A 17,279-nucleotide genomic window follows, 5' to 3' on the forward strand; every position below is an offset into this window, starting at 1 on the left:
GTAAAGAAACCAAAGCAGACACTCCATGCTTGAAAAGGGAAACATTTATTCCAAACGGCCAAGGCTGTCTCCTGGGAAAGCAAAGAGAAGGGACAAGAAAGATTTTTCAGGGTTAATGGGGGTGGAAGAAAGGGGGCTTGTGAGCTGATGTGGGGCTTCTGAGTAGGGGCTGAGGGAGCTTAGAGGCTGCAGACCTAGGCAAGTTAATAGTCACCAGTCATGTGTTAATAAAGGGCCACAAGTTTCTCATGCCAGAGATAAGTAGAATGATTCCCTTTTTAGCAAACAGGAACTTTCTTCAAGTCCCCGAGGAAATGGCTTTTGTCAAAATGCTAGATCTTGGAAAAAGGATTTTGTTGGGGAACCAGACAGGGAGGCATTCCAGAGTCCTTTTCTGTGAATCTCTGGTTTTGTGACTGTGATTTGGGTTCTGTTTCCTCCAACAAAGTCACATCTCCTAAGCCTTTCCAAAGAGCACCATCAAATGAGGACCAAGCATTTAAATGTCTAAGACTATGGAGAACATTCTCATTCAGATCATTGTAGCTACACAATAAATTCTAGACTACCTTGTCTCAAAACCACAAAACACTCAAAATCGTAATTCAGCTGGCCGAGTGCTTGCCTAGTGTCTTACTTAGAATTTCATTGCTGTGAAGAGACACTGTGACCATGGTAACTTAAAAAAAAAAAAAAAAAAGATTTATTATATATACGTACACAGTAGCTGTCTCCAGACACACCAGAAGAGGGCACCAGATCTCATTACAGGTGGTTGTGAGCCACCATGTGGTTGTTGGGATTTGAACTCAGGGCCTCTGGAAAAGCAGTCAGTGCTTTTAACCACTGAGCCATCTCTCCAGCCCCATGGTAACTCTTATAAAGGAAAACATTTAATTGGGGCTGGCTTACAGTTTCAGAGGTTGAGTCCATTGTCATCATGGTGGGAAGCATGGAAGTGTGCGGCAGACATGGTGGAGCTGAGCCTTCTAGATCCGGATCCAAAGGCAGTTAGCAGGACATTGAGCTTGGTTTGAGATTTTGAAACCCCAAAGCCTACCTCAAAGGACAAATTTCCTCCATCAAGGCCACACCCACTCCAACAAGGCCACACCTCCTAATAGCTCTCCAGTAAATCCTCTTCCTGATGACTAAACATTCAAATAGGAGAGCCTATAGAGGGCCATTCTCATTTAAATCACCACGCCTAGCATACACAAAGGCCTGGATTCCGTGTTACCTTGTGGTAAGTCTGTAATCTTATCACCCAGGAGGCGGGCACTTTGACTTGTGCTGGGAAAGGCCAGATTTCACTGGTCTCTGTGCCTTCCAGACTGTTTTTGTTACTTCTTGTTGCCCTGTCCAAACACCCAACAGAAACAACTTAATGAGGACACATGACTTTTGGCTCACAGTTTTGGGGTGCTTCAGGCAGTCATGGCCAGAAAGGCAGGGTGGAGCATGAGTGAAGGTGGTGGGAGCTGGCGAAGGTGTTATTCATAGCCAGGAGGAAACAGCCCAGGTTGAAACCAGAAGCTGGTTATAACCTCAAAAGCTTACCCCTACTAAACTGCTAGGCCCCATCTGCTAAAGTCTCCACAGCCTTCAAAATAGCACCAAAAGCTATTTTAAAATTTATTTATTTATTATTTATTTATTTATTTTAAAATTTTAAAGCAGTACATCAGGGGACACATTCCAAATGTAAATAGTCACAAATGCCTGGCACAAAGCCTGCCAGGGAGAGGGTAGTTAGCAAATCACTGTTATAGAATGGGTGATAAAAAAACTGAGGGGCTGGAGAGATAACTCAGAGGTAAAGAGCACTGACTGCTCTTCCAGAGGTCCTGAGTTCAAGTCCCAGCAACCACATGGTGGCTCACAACCATCTGTAATGGGATCTGATGCCCTCTTCTGGTGTGTCTGAAGACAGCTACAGTGTGTATAATAAATAAATAAATAAGTAAATCTTAAAAAAAAAAGAAAGAAGAAGAACAGGGAGGGGAGAGATATTTGGGGTTAGAAGAGCTTGGTGGCAAGAGCTGTGCTCATCTGTGAGGAATTTTTTTCTTCTCTTTTCTTTCCTTTCCTTTTCTTTTCTCTTCTCTTCTTCCTTCCTTCCTTCCTTCCTTCCTTCCTTTCTTTCTTTTTGTTTTATTGATACAGGGTTTCTCTGTATAACAGAACCTTGGATTTTCTATACTCATATTATAGACCAGGTTGGCCTTAAACTCAGAGAGATCTGCCTACTTTTTTTCTCCTGAATGCTGAGATAAAAGATGTGCACCACCACACCAGTGAGGAATTTTCCCTTAATCAAATAATTTGATATGGGAAGGCCTACTTTTAATCTGGATCTTTGAGATGAGAAAATACAATTTTAATCCACATTTTTTGAGGTGGGAAGGTCCACCTTTAACCTGAACCACACCTTATAGCTGTTGCCTCTGTACGAGACATGGAAGAAGGAAACTTGCTTTCTCTTTGCCTGCTTGCTCTCACCTTGCTATCAAGTCCATTCCTTCACTGGCATTGGAGTCTACTTCTTCAGGATTCCAGTGTACACTGAAGACCAGCTGAGACATTGAGCCTTATGGATTGAACAACTACTAGATTCTTGGACCTTCCCTTGGTAGACAGTCATTGTTGGACTAGTTGGATCACAGCATGTAAGCCATTCTAATAAAATCAGACATATATAAAATTCATTTTATATGACTATACTTCATATGTATATACATTTGTATATGCACATTTATATATTATTTATATATACATTTATTGAATGTATACCTATACTATATATAATGGATGTGTGTGTGTATATAATATATATGTATATATGTGTATATAATATATATGTATATAATATTCATTTTATAAGTTCTGTTCCTCTAGAGACAATATCTAATAACTATTTCAGTTAGCTAGTATGTGTGACCAAGAGGCCAGCAGCTACTCATTACTACTCATGGAGACAAGGCCAGTGGGACTCCCAGATCCACACCAAACTAGGCTGATAATTCCCAGACACTCCCAGGGCCTGGCTTTTCCTGCCCATTGCCTCTGTGAGAATAGTCTGTATATTCTCAACCCAGGGAGTGGCCCTGTTGGAGTAGGTGTGGCTTTGTTGGAGTACGTCTGTCACTGTGGGTGTGGGTTTTAATATCCTAGCACTAGCTGCTTGGAAGCCAGTGTTCTGCTAGCAGCCGTCAGATGAAGATGTAGAACTCTCAGCTCTTCCTGCGCCATACCTGCCTGGATGCTGCCATACTTCTGCCTTGATGATAATGGACTGAACCTCTGGAACTGTAAGCCAGCACCGATTAAATGCTGTCCTTTATAAGACTTGCCTTGGTCATGGTGTCTGTTCATAGCAGTAAATCCCTAACTAAGACAGCCTCTCTCTTCCACACATTGATGTATTTGCTTCATCTGTGCAGTGTACAAGGCTTCTTGCTGCACCTGACTCTCAGAGTGCCTGAAGTTTACCCATGTGTCTAGGGCTTTCTTTCCTACCTATGTCCAGACAGCTCAGTGAGTGAAGGCGCATCCTGCGTAGCTTGAGGACTTGAGCTCAAACTCTGGCTCCTACATGGTGAAAGGGAGGAACTGACTCTTGAAAGCTGGCCTCTGGCTGCCACATTTGTGCTGTGGCAAGCTTGTGCACACATACACACAGCAAACAGCCCGATACATGTATTTTTTATTAATTAATTAATTTTGAAACTGTGTAGCCGTGGTTGGCCTTGAATTCACAAATCTGCCTCTTGGGTTCTGGGATTAAAGGAACGCACCACTATGCATACATAAATGTAACTTTAAAACAACAGTACACACCAGTCCCTATGAACTGCCTTAAGGTTGGAGCTGGGTCTCTCTTTCTTCCTGAGCCCTAACTCAGAAAGGTATAACTTTTCCTTTCCCCCACTTTCTCTCTCTTTTAAGTCTTTCTTTCAGGAGCTGCTCAGGCCTAAGTATATTTTTTCTGGTGCTTTGGGCTTCTTTACACTTCCTCTAAAACTCCCCTCCCTACCTTGTAACAGCCTGTCTACCCTGTGCTGACCTCGTGTCACTCTCTGGTGACCCACTCTTACTTCCTGTTCTCTGGGATTTATTCTATTTGGCAATAAAGCTCTTCCTGGTTCTTTCATGGGTAAATCAAGCCCCAAAAGAGAAAGTCTGTTACCTGCAATGCCTTCCTCACAGTCACTCCAATGGATCAAGACCAAATTGGTTGTTTTCCCAAATGATCTCTGAGCTCAGAGACCTGCAGAAGGTCCAGGAGGAAGAAGGATGGCTTCAAGGTAGAGCTGAGAGACAAGTCACAGGCATAGGACAGTGAGTAGGGGTGTGTGAGTATGTCAGGTCTCTGGAATCAGCCATTACAGGCATAGTGCCTGGCACACTGAAGCCCCCAGGGGAAACACTTTTATGCTACCTGACAATATAGCCCTACTGAGCCTTCTTTCAGGATTGAGACAGGAGCTGTATCTTGGGGTTAAGGTCAGCATGGGCACAAGGAGCCATTGATGCCTGTGACTGAGTCAAGATGCTTTGAAAGCCTTCAAAGTACAGGCCTGTTTTGTTTTAGATAGTTAATAAGTGCTCTTTCTTGGGAAACTTGGGGTAGAAGAAAAAAAAAAGGCCAAAGTGATGCAGTTGCCATGTCTAGGGGTAGTGGCAGATTATTCTAGTCTGAGGTCTTCTACGGTGGAACCAAGACACCTAGCTGCTTCCCTTCCCCTTCCCTCCCTCCCTCCCTCCTTCCTTCCTTCTTTTTTTTTTTTTAAGGTTTATTTATTTATTATATATAAGTACACTGTAGCTGTCTTCAGACACACCAGAAGAGGGCATCTGATCCCATTACAGATGGCTGTGAGCCACCATGTGGTTGCTGGGAATTGAACTCAGGACCTCTGGGAGAGCAGTCAGTGCTCTTAACCTCTGAGCCATCTCTCCAGCACCCCCCCTTCTTTTGTAAAGTTCAAGCTTTATTTTAAAATTTTATGTAGAGAGAATCTTTTATAAGCATCACCTATGAATAAAAAAGCTGGTGGCCAATGAACTGAGGCAGGAAATAGGAGGTGGGACAGTGATAGGAGAAGAGGATTCTGGGAGAAAGTGAGAGAATAAAAGGAGATGCAGGGAGAGACTTGGAGAGAGATTCAAGTGAGATTTGGGAAAGATGCTGAGGGAGGCACTGAGGAGATGTGAAAGAAGAAGCAGGCTGGGGCTGAGGAAGAGGTAACTACCGAGTGGTAGACATAGAGTAGTTTGAATGGGTTAGATAAGTTACAAGCTAGTTAGTCAGCCAAAGCTAATTATGGCTTAGGCATTTAGTAATAGTCTCAGAATCGTCATTCTGGCAGAAAAAACCCAATTTTTTAATAATTTTAATGTATTATTTATTACTATTACTGTTATTGTGTGTGTGCACATGTGTGTGTGTGTGTGTGTGGGGTGGTCTATGTATATATGTGTGGAGGCCAGAAGTCAATCTTAGGTATCTTCCTCAATGGCTCTCCACATTACTTTTTGAGACGGGTTCTCTCATTAGAGATAGAGCTCACCATTTCGGTTGGACTGGCCAGCCAGTGAGCAACATGGAGCCTCCTATCTCTGCCTCCTCCCAGCTGCTAGGTCCATAAAAGCATACTTTGAATTTTTTCTCTCATCTAATATAACTTTTATTTGGGAAAGTATGATTATTTACTGTGACATCCTACCGGCCTCAAACTTTTATTTATATTCTTTGTTTGCTTGTTTATTTATTTTTGAGATGGGGTCTCATATGTAGTTCTGGCTGGCCTGCAATTCTCTATACAGATCAGGCTGACCTCAAACTTTGCCTGCCTCTGTTTCCTGAGTACTAGGGTTAAAGTTGTGCCACCATGAGAAGACCTTGAGTAATCTATTTTTATTTGTGTGTATTCATACATTCATCTATGTAGAATGTATGTGCACATATGTGTATTTATACATATGTATATGGAACACAGAAATCAACTTCCTCAGGAGCAATCTAAAGTTTTTGAGACAGGGATACTCTCTGGTACCTGGAACCCAACCACTGAGCTAGGCTGGCCTAAGAATCTAATCAGAACTCCCCACAATAAGCCTTTATTGAGTACGTGGTGTGTCTGATGCTAGACGTGCAAAGGTGAGTGGGATCCAGGAGTAGCTCTTGTATGGGCAGAATCCCTAGACAAATGGTCGTGGGAATTGGACAGCATCCAATAGCAAGGGAGCTTTGGCTGGAGGGAGCTCCTCTTGCACCAGAACTGTGCCCGCTTACATAGCCAACTCATCTGCTGGCATTATGGGAACAGCTTACTGAATGGAGTCTCTGAAACACAGTTTTCCAGGTCAGGATGGGTCCATTTGCAGCTGGGGCGCTACAAGTGGGGCAGCAGAGTCAGCACGGACCATCGGGAGGACGATTTGTCAGCAACCGACAAAGATATGTCACCATTTCCTTTTATTTCTTTTTCATTCTTCTCCCTAGGGACTACACTTCTCTTGTGAAAAGTCAAATTTTCCAGAGTTTATTACTGCAGCAATGTTGGTAACTTCTGAGATCAGAAGGAAGCCCAGTGCTCTACACAGTGACGAAGGTGTGGCCATTTGATGGAATGCTGGGTAGAAATGGGGAGGAAACTCTTGAACTAATCTGGAACACCCTGTAAGGCAGTGCTGGTAGAGGAAAAGCATGAGGCAGCTGTGTCATATTATACTATAGGAAAAAGAGGAAATTTTTTCTCATGCACATACAGTGTATGTATAGAGAACATAGTGGATTGGTATGGGGCCGTGGGTTCAATCCCTATCACATTCTCTGGTACCAGATTCATTCTCTACTCTCTCTAGATTTTGGTTATTTGTGGGGAAGGTATGCCAGACCCCAAAACTCCCTCCTCTTCCTCCTTCCCCCTCTCCCTCTCTCCCTCCCCCTCCCCCTCCCCCTCCTTCTCTCCCTCTCTCCCTCCCCCTCCCTCTCTCCCTCCTTCCCTCCCTCCCCACTCCCTCTCTCCCTCCCTCTCTCTCCCCCACTCCCTCTCCCCCTCTCCCCCTTTCCCCCTCCCCTCCCTCTCTTCCTCCCTCTCTCAGGTTAGCCTGTAATTTACTGTATAGCCAAGGACGACCTTGAATTCCTGATCCTGCTGTCTCTTCCTTCAAAGTGCTGACATTATGGGAGCAGCTTACTTTTTCACCACTGAGAAAATAGCTGAACACCACACTGGTTTGGGATCTCCGCTCTGGTCTGGTCTCTAGGGCAGCGCCATGTGAACCTCATGGCTTCATCCTTGTGGTTTGGTGTCTGTTCATTGGTGGCTTACCTCGGCTTCTTACCTCTGGGATCACAGGACACAGCTCTGTACTGTGTTGGGCTCTGCCTTTTAATCCCCTTTGAGAAAGACTATTTCTCTGTAGCCCAGGCTGATCCTGCCTCAGCCTCTTGAGGGCTGGGGTCACAGGTATGTTCCACCACACCCTGCCTCAATTATCCTTTGCCCAAAGGCAATCTTGGCATTTAGTTCCTCAGGTTAGTATAGTGTGAGTCTTCTGTTCATGACAGCTGCTTACCATAGTGTTAGCTTTCGTTTCTCTTCACCTTCTCCTCACAAAAGAAGAGTGGCTTTGAGGTTTCGCAGCTTCAGGGCTTGCCTCTGAAAAGGTCCTGGATCTCAGACTTCTGGGTCACCTGCTTAGGGCTGGCTGGCTAGCTACTGGCAGCTCTGTGGCTACTCCATCCACTTGGCCACTATAGCTTACCAGATGTAGGTGTTTTCTGACAAATTTGGTCCCCGGTCAAGGCTCTGCCTGTCATCATCATTTCCTGTTCCAGGGGGAAAGTCCCCTCTAAAGCCACGTGTTTAAAGTGTTTAAAACTGAAACCAGAGTCTAACGGCTGGCTGCCACAAAGGCAGGACACTACCAATTTTGGGATTCCGGTTCCTTCTAAAACCTGTCCTTGAAGCTCAAGGTCACAGAAGTTCAAGGAGCCCAGTTTCTGGCAGTATCAAAATCTGGATTAATTCTGTCTCCATAAAATATTTGTCTTCTGCCTCTTATCACGTCCAAGCTCTTTTCTTTTTATCATTCATATTATAGATTTAGCCAAATGTTGTAGAGTACCCAAGATGAAAGGGACACAGCAGGTGATCCCGTCTTCCTACAAGGAAGTGAGTCAGAGGCATCTCCCTCATTTCCTTTGGAAACCTCAAGAGAGGGTAGGAATGTATCTCCTGGGCCAGGCAGGGAAGGAAATGAGAAGAGCTTTCTTGGGTTGGGCCCTGAAGAGCTGTGAGATCCTGGCTTTCATTCACCAGGTATCTGCCCTCCTCAGCCTATATTTATTTCATTTCTTTGTGTTTTGTTTTGGGGTCGGGAAGGATATGTAATATCTTGTATTTGTGTGTGTGTGTGTGTGTGTGTGTGTGTGTGTGTGTGTGTGTGTGAGGTTGACTTCCCTGATGACTTGAGACTGTCAAGTTGACAAAAATCTAGCTAGCAGACGGACAGAACAGAGAATAATAGAGCAGGACACCTGTATACGTATGTAAGCATACACTATACAGTATAATACACATATACACATAAACACATATACAGGTTTTCATATATGTAATGCTATTTAATTCTGCAGTTATATGAGTAGAAACATTTTTGTAGTCAGCAAATATCTATTAAGCACCTACCATGCGCTGGCTACTGTTCTCAGTGTTGGTAACTGAGCGATGAGAAAAAGTCAAACCTTTCTCTTCCTAGCTAAGTTGGTAGAGTGCTTGTCTAACACACACAAGGTCCTGAGTTCAGTCCCCAGCACTGGGTAAACCAGACCACAGTACTTGGGAAATGGAGACGGGAAGGCCAGAAGTTCTAGGTCATCTCAGCTACATAGCAAGTTAGAGTCAAGACTATGATATGTGAGACCCTGACAAAAACAAAAAACAACAAAACAAAACAAAACAACCCAAAAAAGAATCTGGTCACGAGAAGCCCCCAATAAAAGTAATTTTTTCTCAGTTACCCTGGTGTGTTTATTTGTTATTTCTCTTTGCTTTTCCTTCCTGTAAAAATCTAAGGAATATATAATCACTCAATCGGGCCTCTATACAGAATAAGAAAAGTGTGATAATTTAGGTGCCTCTCTAGTATGAGCCAGTAATGATGGACTTGGAATAGCATGAATGGTAGAAGCAACCTCACTGCCACACTGTTAAGATTTCCATCTGGTGGTGTCTGATTGGATCGATCTTGTCATCAAAGATGATGCTTCAAGAGACCAAGTATAGTGGTGCACATCTTCAATCCCAGCACTTAGTAGGCAGAGGCAGACAGATCTCTGTGAGTTCAAGATCAGCCTGGTCTCCAGCTCCTAACTGAACATGTTGTCATGGTTCCCCCTGGCCTGACTAACCTGTAGCTCCTTCCCTACAGGACCAAGCTGGGTGGACCTTGGCCCATACTGGCCCTAGCTGACTGAGAATGTAGGGGGCGGTGCTGATGTTAAGATCCTGTTTCCCAGGTGGTTCTTGGTCTGTCAGTAAAGGCCATGGGCCAATTGTTGGGTGGAAGGTACAGGTAGGACTTCTGGGTCCCTGGAGGCAAGAGGGAGAGGCAAGGAAGGAGAGTTTTCCATGCTTTGGAGAGACAAGATCGTGGCCACACAGGCTGCTCCTATAGACAGGTGGTCAGGGGAGTTTAGCAACTGAAGTTTAGGGCAGGTGGGAGAGACAGAGATAAGAAATTGGTAAGGGCACAATTTTCCAGACAGGTGATAGTAGCACTTAGCAATTGGGCCAAGAAGGCAAGTTGAAAGGAACAACTGTCTGTTTTTTATCTGAAGATTCAAGGGAATCCAGTAGGGGGTTGGTAGCGTGGTCACTTCCTGGAGCAAAGGGGGGAAGAGTGAAAACTACAGGGTACTGGGGTGCCCCCTGGATCCTCTGACTATTCCAGCTGCATTAGGAAGAATCTCTCCTTTGAGAACCTTATGTGAATCTCTAGGTTGCCCCTTCTGTTCTCAACATTTCTGTAGCCTAGGACACTTCTCCATTTTTCTAGCCACATAGTTCCTCCTCAGATCTCTGTTCCCCTAACTCTCAGACATTTCCCTCTGTTTCCAAAGGAGAAAATCTTACCTACTGTGGTAGTTTGAATGTAACTGCCCCCCCCATAGGCCATAGGGCGTGGCATTATTAGGAGATGTGGCCTTGCTGGAGGAAGTGTGTCATGGTGGGGTGAGCTTTGAGGTCTCCTTGCTCAAGCTACACCCATTGTGGTATACAGTCTCCTCCTGTCTTTGAATCAAGATGTAGAACTCCCAGCTCCTTCTCTAGCACCATGTCTGCCTACAGGCTGCTGCACTTCTTCCCATGATGATAATGGACGGAACCTCTGAAAGTGTAAGCCAGCCCCAATGAAATGCTTTCCTTTGTAAGAGTTGCCTTGGTCATGGTGCCTCTTCACAGCAGTGGAACCCTAAGACACCTATATAAATCCAACATCTTTAAATTTGGAAGCCAAGACTCAGGCATTTCGGTCTTTGACTGCTGTAATCACCTGCCCATGAATCAATGGGGACTTGTACATTTCTATAAATGTTGGTATTCTTTATTTCACTTATTCATTGTAATTGAATACAATTACAATGTATTACAAAATCCAATGTTAATTGACAGATACGTCGTCATACTATTGATCTTGTTGCTAGTATACCTTTGGACAATTAGATATTAGATTAATGGAGACAGGAAATGGGACAGTGAGATGGTTCAGGGGGGTAAAGGCACTTGCTGCCAAGTCTGATGACCTAAGTTCAGTCTTCAGGATTCACATAGTAGCAGGAGAATGAACTCCTGCAAGTTGGTCTCTGACTTCTATATGCATTGTGTAATGGACTCAAGACACTCCCTCCCACAGATAAATATATCACATCTGTTTTTAAAGAATAGGAAAATAAAATAGGAAGAGTTTTTTTGTGTTTGATTGTTTGTTTGTTTGAGACAGGGCCTTTCCATGTAGTCTTGGCTGTCTTGAAACTGCCTCCCCAGTGCTGAGATCACAAGCTTGTGCCACCGACCTTGGTTCTATTCCTTTTATTGCTGTTTCTGGTATGGCGTGGTCTCTAGGATATACTATTCTCTGGATTTTAATTTTTGTTCATGATCACGGAAAAGCCAGTATAAAATGTGTCCACTTACCTGCTGCCACTCCAGCAAGGGCCACTAGATGGTGCACCTTCACCCTTTCTGAGGTCTGGTCTTTGCTTGCCATCGTAGCCAGATCCTGCAACCTAGGTGGGTTGAGATCCTTGTAACCTTGTATAAGAGATATGTTTCCCCTCAAAACCACACAGAGTTCATTGCACATTCCCAGGCAGAACTGAATTCCAGTTGAGGGAGGGTGGTGGTATCTTGGAAATGGGGAACCACAGTGATGACAAAGGTAACAGGAGAATTGCCCTTCAGTTTCACGTCTGAAAGCCAGGTAGGGTTTAACCAAGCAATCTATGATTGGGAGCATGGGCAATGATGGGGGAGGCACCCCCAAACATCACTTAGAGGAACTGGATGCTGGCACCATACTGCAGCCACGCTACAAAACTCATCAACCTTCCCAGTCTCAGAGGCAGATGCCTCAGGGGCAATTGACAGCATACGGGTGCAGCTAGGGGGCAGTGGTGGGGTCTGGGGAGATAGAAAGTGCCAATTAAAGGTATTCAACTTCAAAATTGCTTGAAAGAAGCCTTTCATAGTGGCTCACACCTGTAATCCTATCTCTGAGGAGATAGAGACAGGAGATTCAAGGAGCCCAGGGTCATTCTTGGCCATATTATAAGTCTGAGGCCATCCTGGGCTACATCATATCTTGTCTAGGGTTTTCTGTTGTTATTGTTGTTTGTTTGTTTTTTTAGCTTAACAGAAGTAGCTGTGGTTGCTCATGCCTGGAATCTAGTCCTTAAATTTGAGGCCAGCCTTGGCTACTCTGGTTAGGGAATTCAAGGCCTCACTAGTTAGTCTAAATTAAGCACACACACACACACACACACACACACACACACACACACAAACACACACACAAACACACATACACACAAACACACACACACTCACACGCACACACACGCACATAAACACACACACACAAACACACACACAAACACACACACACTCACACGCACACACACAAGCACACACATACACAAACACACACACGCACACACACACACACACACACACTCACACTGAGAATATAGCTCAGTTAGTAGAGCACTTGCCTACCATGTATAAAGCCTTAGCTTGATCCCAGTCACTGCTACCACATAAGGTCACCTCAGGAGGTAGAGGCAGGATCAGAAATTTAAGGTCATTCTTAACTACTGTCTTAGTTAGGGTTTCACTGCTGTGAAGAAATACCATGACCAAAGCAACTCTTTTTTTTTTTTTTTTTTTTTTTGGTTCTTTTTTTCGGAGCTGGGGACCGAACCCAGGGCCTTGCGCTTCCTAGGCAAGCGCTCTACCACTGAGCTAAATCCCCAACCCCCAAAGCAACTCTTATAAAGGAAAACATTTAATTTTACAGCTTCAGAGGTTCATCCATTATTGTGGCGTGGAGCAAGGCAGTATGTAGGCAGACATAGTGCTGGAGGAGCTGAGAGTTCTACATCTTGATATGCAGGCAGCAGAAGGGGTCTGTCTTCCACAGGCAGCCAGGAGAAGGCTCCAATTCCACACTGGGTGTAGCTTGAGCATGAGATCTCAAAGCCCACCTCCACAGTTACACACTTCCTCTAACAAGGCCATATCTACCCCAACAAGGCTATACCTTCTCATAATGCCACTTCCTATGGGCCAAGCATTCAAACCCATGAATCTATGGGGGCCAAACCTATTCAAACCACCACACTCCACTCCATGGCCCCCATAGGTTTGTAGCCATAACATAATGCAAAATGAATTTAGTCCAACTTCAAAAGTCCCCATAGTCTATCACTGTTTCACCAATGTGTAAAAGTCCAAAGTCTTTACTGAGACTTATGCAATCTCTTAACTGAAATTCCATATAAAATAAAAATAAAAAACAGACCACACACTTCCAACATCACAGGGTATACATTACCATTCCAAAATGTCATAGTGAGGAAATACTGGACTGAAGAGAGACCAGAAAACAGCTGGGCAAACTCCGAACTCTGCATCTCCATGTCAGATCTCCAACTCCTTCTAGCATTGTTGACTACCACACAATTCTTCCTCTCAGGCTGGTCCCACTTCCTGTTAGCCGCTTTCCTCAGCAGGTATCACATAGTTCTGACATCTCTTACATCTTGGGGTCTCCAAGGTAACGTCAACATTACAAATTCTTGTCCCAGTGCTTGGGATCCAAACATGATCTCCTGGACTTCCCCAAAGGGCTTGGGTCACTCTTCTGCAGCACTCTAGGCTCTGGCTGACTTCACTCCACTACTGCTGCTGTTCTTAGTGATCATCCCATGGTACTGGCATCTTTAGCATGCTGAGGTCCTTTGCTACAACTAGGCTACACTTTCACCAATAGCCTCTCACAGGCTCTATTCATGGTGCCAAGCCTCAACTTCTTTGCATGACCCCTTCAGTCCTGGGCCTTTAACTGCCACTGGGGCTGTACCTTCACCAAAGGTCTTTTCTGACCTCTACAGTGCCAAGCCTCAACTGCTCTCCGTGAACCCTTCATGCCTTCAAAACCAGTTCACCTGGGTGACTCTTACACATTGCCAAGTTTGGTTGCTAGCATAATGTCTATCTCTGGAACACAGCTTCTTTGTGCCCTCAGAAAATACTTACCAGAAGATTTCACCTCAGTTATGCTTGTCTCTTCTTAATCACTACTAATTTCATAGTTTCAGCATCAATTGTCCAGTGACCCCTTCTATTCTTGACTCTAAAACCAGAGCCATGTGTCTGAAGCCAAGTTCTGCTATTGCTGGGGCTGGAACATGGCTCCCTTGTTCTAATACATTATCACCAGCTTTCTGTTTTCCAACTCCTTCATTGCCTAAGCTTGGCTGTCCTTGAACTTGCTTTGTACCAGGCTGGCCTTGAACTCAGAGATCTGCTGGCCTCTGTCTTCTGGGATTAAAAGTGTATCATCCTGCTTGGACCTGAGCTTTTCTCTAATTCCTTTTCACAAGTTTTTTATAAACATGGTCACTATGCCTCAAGATCTGGATCACAGGTCTATACTCCATGACTGGATTGTCGTTCATTCCAGATATTGTCACATTGTCAACCGAAGAGAATAAACATCCCAATCCATCCCTTGTCAATTTAAGTCACAATCATATCTCCTTATGACCAAGTGAAAACAACAATCATGTCACAACACCACCTAACATGATATGACTATCCCTTGTTCAACCTCTAACACATAAACAATAAATTTAGCTGAGTGGGGTCTTGCCCCAAGGTCACCATTCCCTTAATTCTATTTAATATCTTTGAACACAGGATTTAGCTCCGTTCCGCTTCCTCGTGCTCCTTTAACCTTTGAACCACACATTTTGTATTTTAGCCCAGTTGTTACTATTGTTCTAAAATCTCTCAGGCTGGTTCTCCCCAGGCAATGTGTTTCCTCTCATCACTACTGTCTTCCAAGCTTAGAATGGTTCATTATGCCCTGCTTATAACATTTAACCACTTTTCAAGCACAAAATTCCAAATTTCTCCCCAAACCCCAAAACTATCAGTTTCTTCACAGCAATAGCCTATTCCCTGGTGCCAACTTCTGTACTTTTCTTTTTTTTTTTTTTGGTTCTTTTTTTCGGAGCTGGGGACCGAACCCAGGGCCTTGCGCTTCCTAAGCAATCGCTCTACCACTGAGCTAAATCCCCAACCCCTGTACTTTTCTATTACTATAATAAAACACCATGACCAAGGCAACTTGTAGAGGAAAGAACTAATTTGGGTTTACAGTTCCAGAGGCTTGGGGCCTGTAATGGCAGGGACAGCACAGCAGCAGGTAGCAGAAATGGTGGCTGGGCTGTGAGCAAAGAGCTGTGATCTTAGATCCTGACCCACAAGCAGAGATGCTTTGTCTTCAAGCCATTCCCAGAGACATACTTCCTCCAAGATGGCTACGTACAGGCTTTCCCAAATAGAACCACCACCTGGTGACTCAAATGCTAGAGTCTACGTGTCAGGAACACAGAACAAACATTCTAGATAAAGCAGTACCCATGGCTTGGCTGTGGTGGCACACACTTCTAGTCCTAGTACCTGGAGGCAGAGTCAGGCAGATCTCTGTGAGTTCAAGGCCAGCGTGGTCTATCGAGCTAGTTCCAGGACAGCCAGGGCTACATAGAGAAACTGTCCCAAGAAAAAGAAGAAAAAAGCCGTGGTCATTTATATGACTTTATAACAAAGCAGAGATCCAAATGGCTACAAGCATATGGGAAGATTTCAGTCTCATCAGGAGTCATAGGGATTGGAACTCAGATGACATGCTACTCTTTGTCTGTCAGGGCGATGACAGTTAAATTAGCATAATGTTAATAATGAGTATCCTTTATTCATTATTATTTTGCAGTGCTGGGCTCAAACATGTTAGGCAAGTTCTACCTTTGAACTTCAACTCCAACCTCAGTTCTTTATCTTGATAGAGGTGTGCGATACTTAAATCTATTCACTTGATAAAATTACAGAAAACCAAACACTTCTGTATGGTTACAGCAGTATTTATCGACCCACCACCTACCCACCTCATTTGCTCCTCTCTTTTTACTTTATTACTTATTATTTATTTTTTCCTCCATCTTTATTAAATTGGGTATTTCTTATTTACATTTCAATTGTTATTCTGTTTCCCAGTTTCCAGGCCAACATCCCCCTAACCCCTCCCACTGCCCTTCTCTATGGGCTTCCCCTCCCCATCCTCCCCCCATTACCTCCCTCCCCCCAACAATTATGTTCACTGGGGGTTCAGTCTTGTCAGGACCCAGGGCTTCCCCTTCCACTGGTGCTCTTACTAGGCTATTCATTGCTACCTATGAGGTTGGACCCCAGGGTAAGTCCATGTATAGTCTTTGGGTAGTGGCCTAGTCCCTGGAAGCTCTGGTTGCTTGGCATTGTTGTTCATATGGGGTCTCAAGCCCCTTCAAGCTCTTCCAGTCCTTTCTAAGATTCCTTCAAGGGGGTTCCCGTTCTCAGTTCAGTGGTTTGCTGCTGGCATTCGCCTATGTATTTGCCATATTCTGGCTGTGTCTCTCAGGAGAGTTCCTGTCGGCCTGCACTTCTTTGCTTCATCCATTTTATCTAGTTTGGTGGTTGTATATGTATGGGCCACATGTTATTTATTTATTTTTAAATTTGGAAACACTAAGTTTTTTATTTGGTCTCACTAAGAAGTTCCGGCTGGCCTGGAACTCATAGATATTGTCTTCTGCTGCTTCTTGCTAGCATTGACTGTTAGGTAGTAACACTGTATTAGGCTTTTTTAAAAAAAATATTTATTTATTTATTTATTTATTTTCTTTTCAGAGCTGGGGACCGAACCCAGGGCCTTCGCTTGCTAGGCAAACACTCTACCACTGAGCTAAATCCCCAACCCCGAAAATATTTATTTTATTTTTATGCATATGAGTATTTTTTCCCCTTCATATGTGAGTGCCAAAGCTCATGTGTGGAAGTTAGAGGACAACTTTTGGGAGTTAATACTCTCTTTCCATGCAGGGATTGAACTCGGATCATCAAGTTTGGCAGCAAGCACCTTCCCCCAGTGAGGCATCTCACAAGCTTCCAATGTCCTAACTTAGATATAGCTGCCATCCCATCTAATGGCTGAAGGCCCACATAGCCCAGATTAAAATCATTCCTTTCTTCTCTCTCTCTCTTTTTCGTGTGTATGTATCTGTATGTGCATGTGCGTGTCTGTGTGTGTGTGTGTGTGTGTGTGTGTGTGTGTGTGTGTGTGTGAGGGCAGGCCCAAGCCAAGGTATCCCCCTGAGAAATCATGTCTTGCGACAGAGCTGGTATAAGGGAGGTTTATTTGGGGGAAGAGAGGGGAACCAGGGCCTGAAGAAGGGGTATAGGCAGACAGATGAGAACAAAGCCATGAGGGCAGAGAAGGGTGACAGAGGACAGAAAGGGGGGAGAGAGACACCAGAGGGGAACACATGAGAACTAAGAGAGGAAAAGAAAGAGCTAGGGTGCAGTCCTTTTATGCCACCCATACTTTGCTGTGGCAGGTAAGGGCAGCGAATGATGACATAAGCTGACACAGGTCCCCTGGGAGGA

At 44.3% G+C, this 17,279-nt stretch overlaps 1 long non-coding RNA gene across 2 annotated transcripts; it reads right to left on the reverse strand.

Annotated features, from left to right (window-relative positions):
- Positions 1–1,626: 1,626 nt before the first annotated feature.
- On the reverse strand, positions 1,627–15,846 carry LOC120102310 (uncharacterized). 2 transcript variants are annotated; one of them, XR_005503647.2, is made up of 2 exons: positions 7,588–15,846; positions 1,627–6,696 (listed from the first exon to the last, which is right to left on the reverse strand). It is a non-coding gene; the product is annotated as an uncharacterized LOC120102310 (long non-coding RNA). The 2 variants fall into 2 exon arrangements; XR_010065831.1 differs by having other exon boundaries at positions 1,627–7,355.
- Positions 15,847–17,279: the final 1,433 nt, after the last annotated feature.

Source organism: Rattus norvegicus, chromosome 4 (genome assembly GCF_036323735.1).
Source record: "Rattus norvegicus strain BN/NHsdMcwi chromosome 4, GRCr8, whole genome shotgun sequence".
In the NCBI taxonomy this organism is placed as follows: Eukaryota; Metazoa; Chordata; class Mammalia; order Rodentia; family Muridae; genus Rattus; species Rattus norvegicus.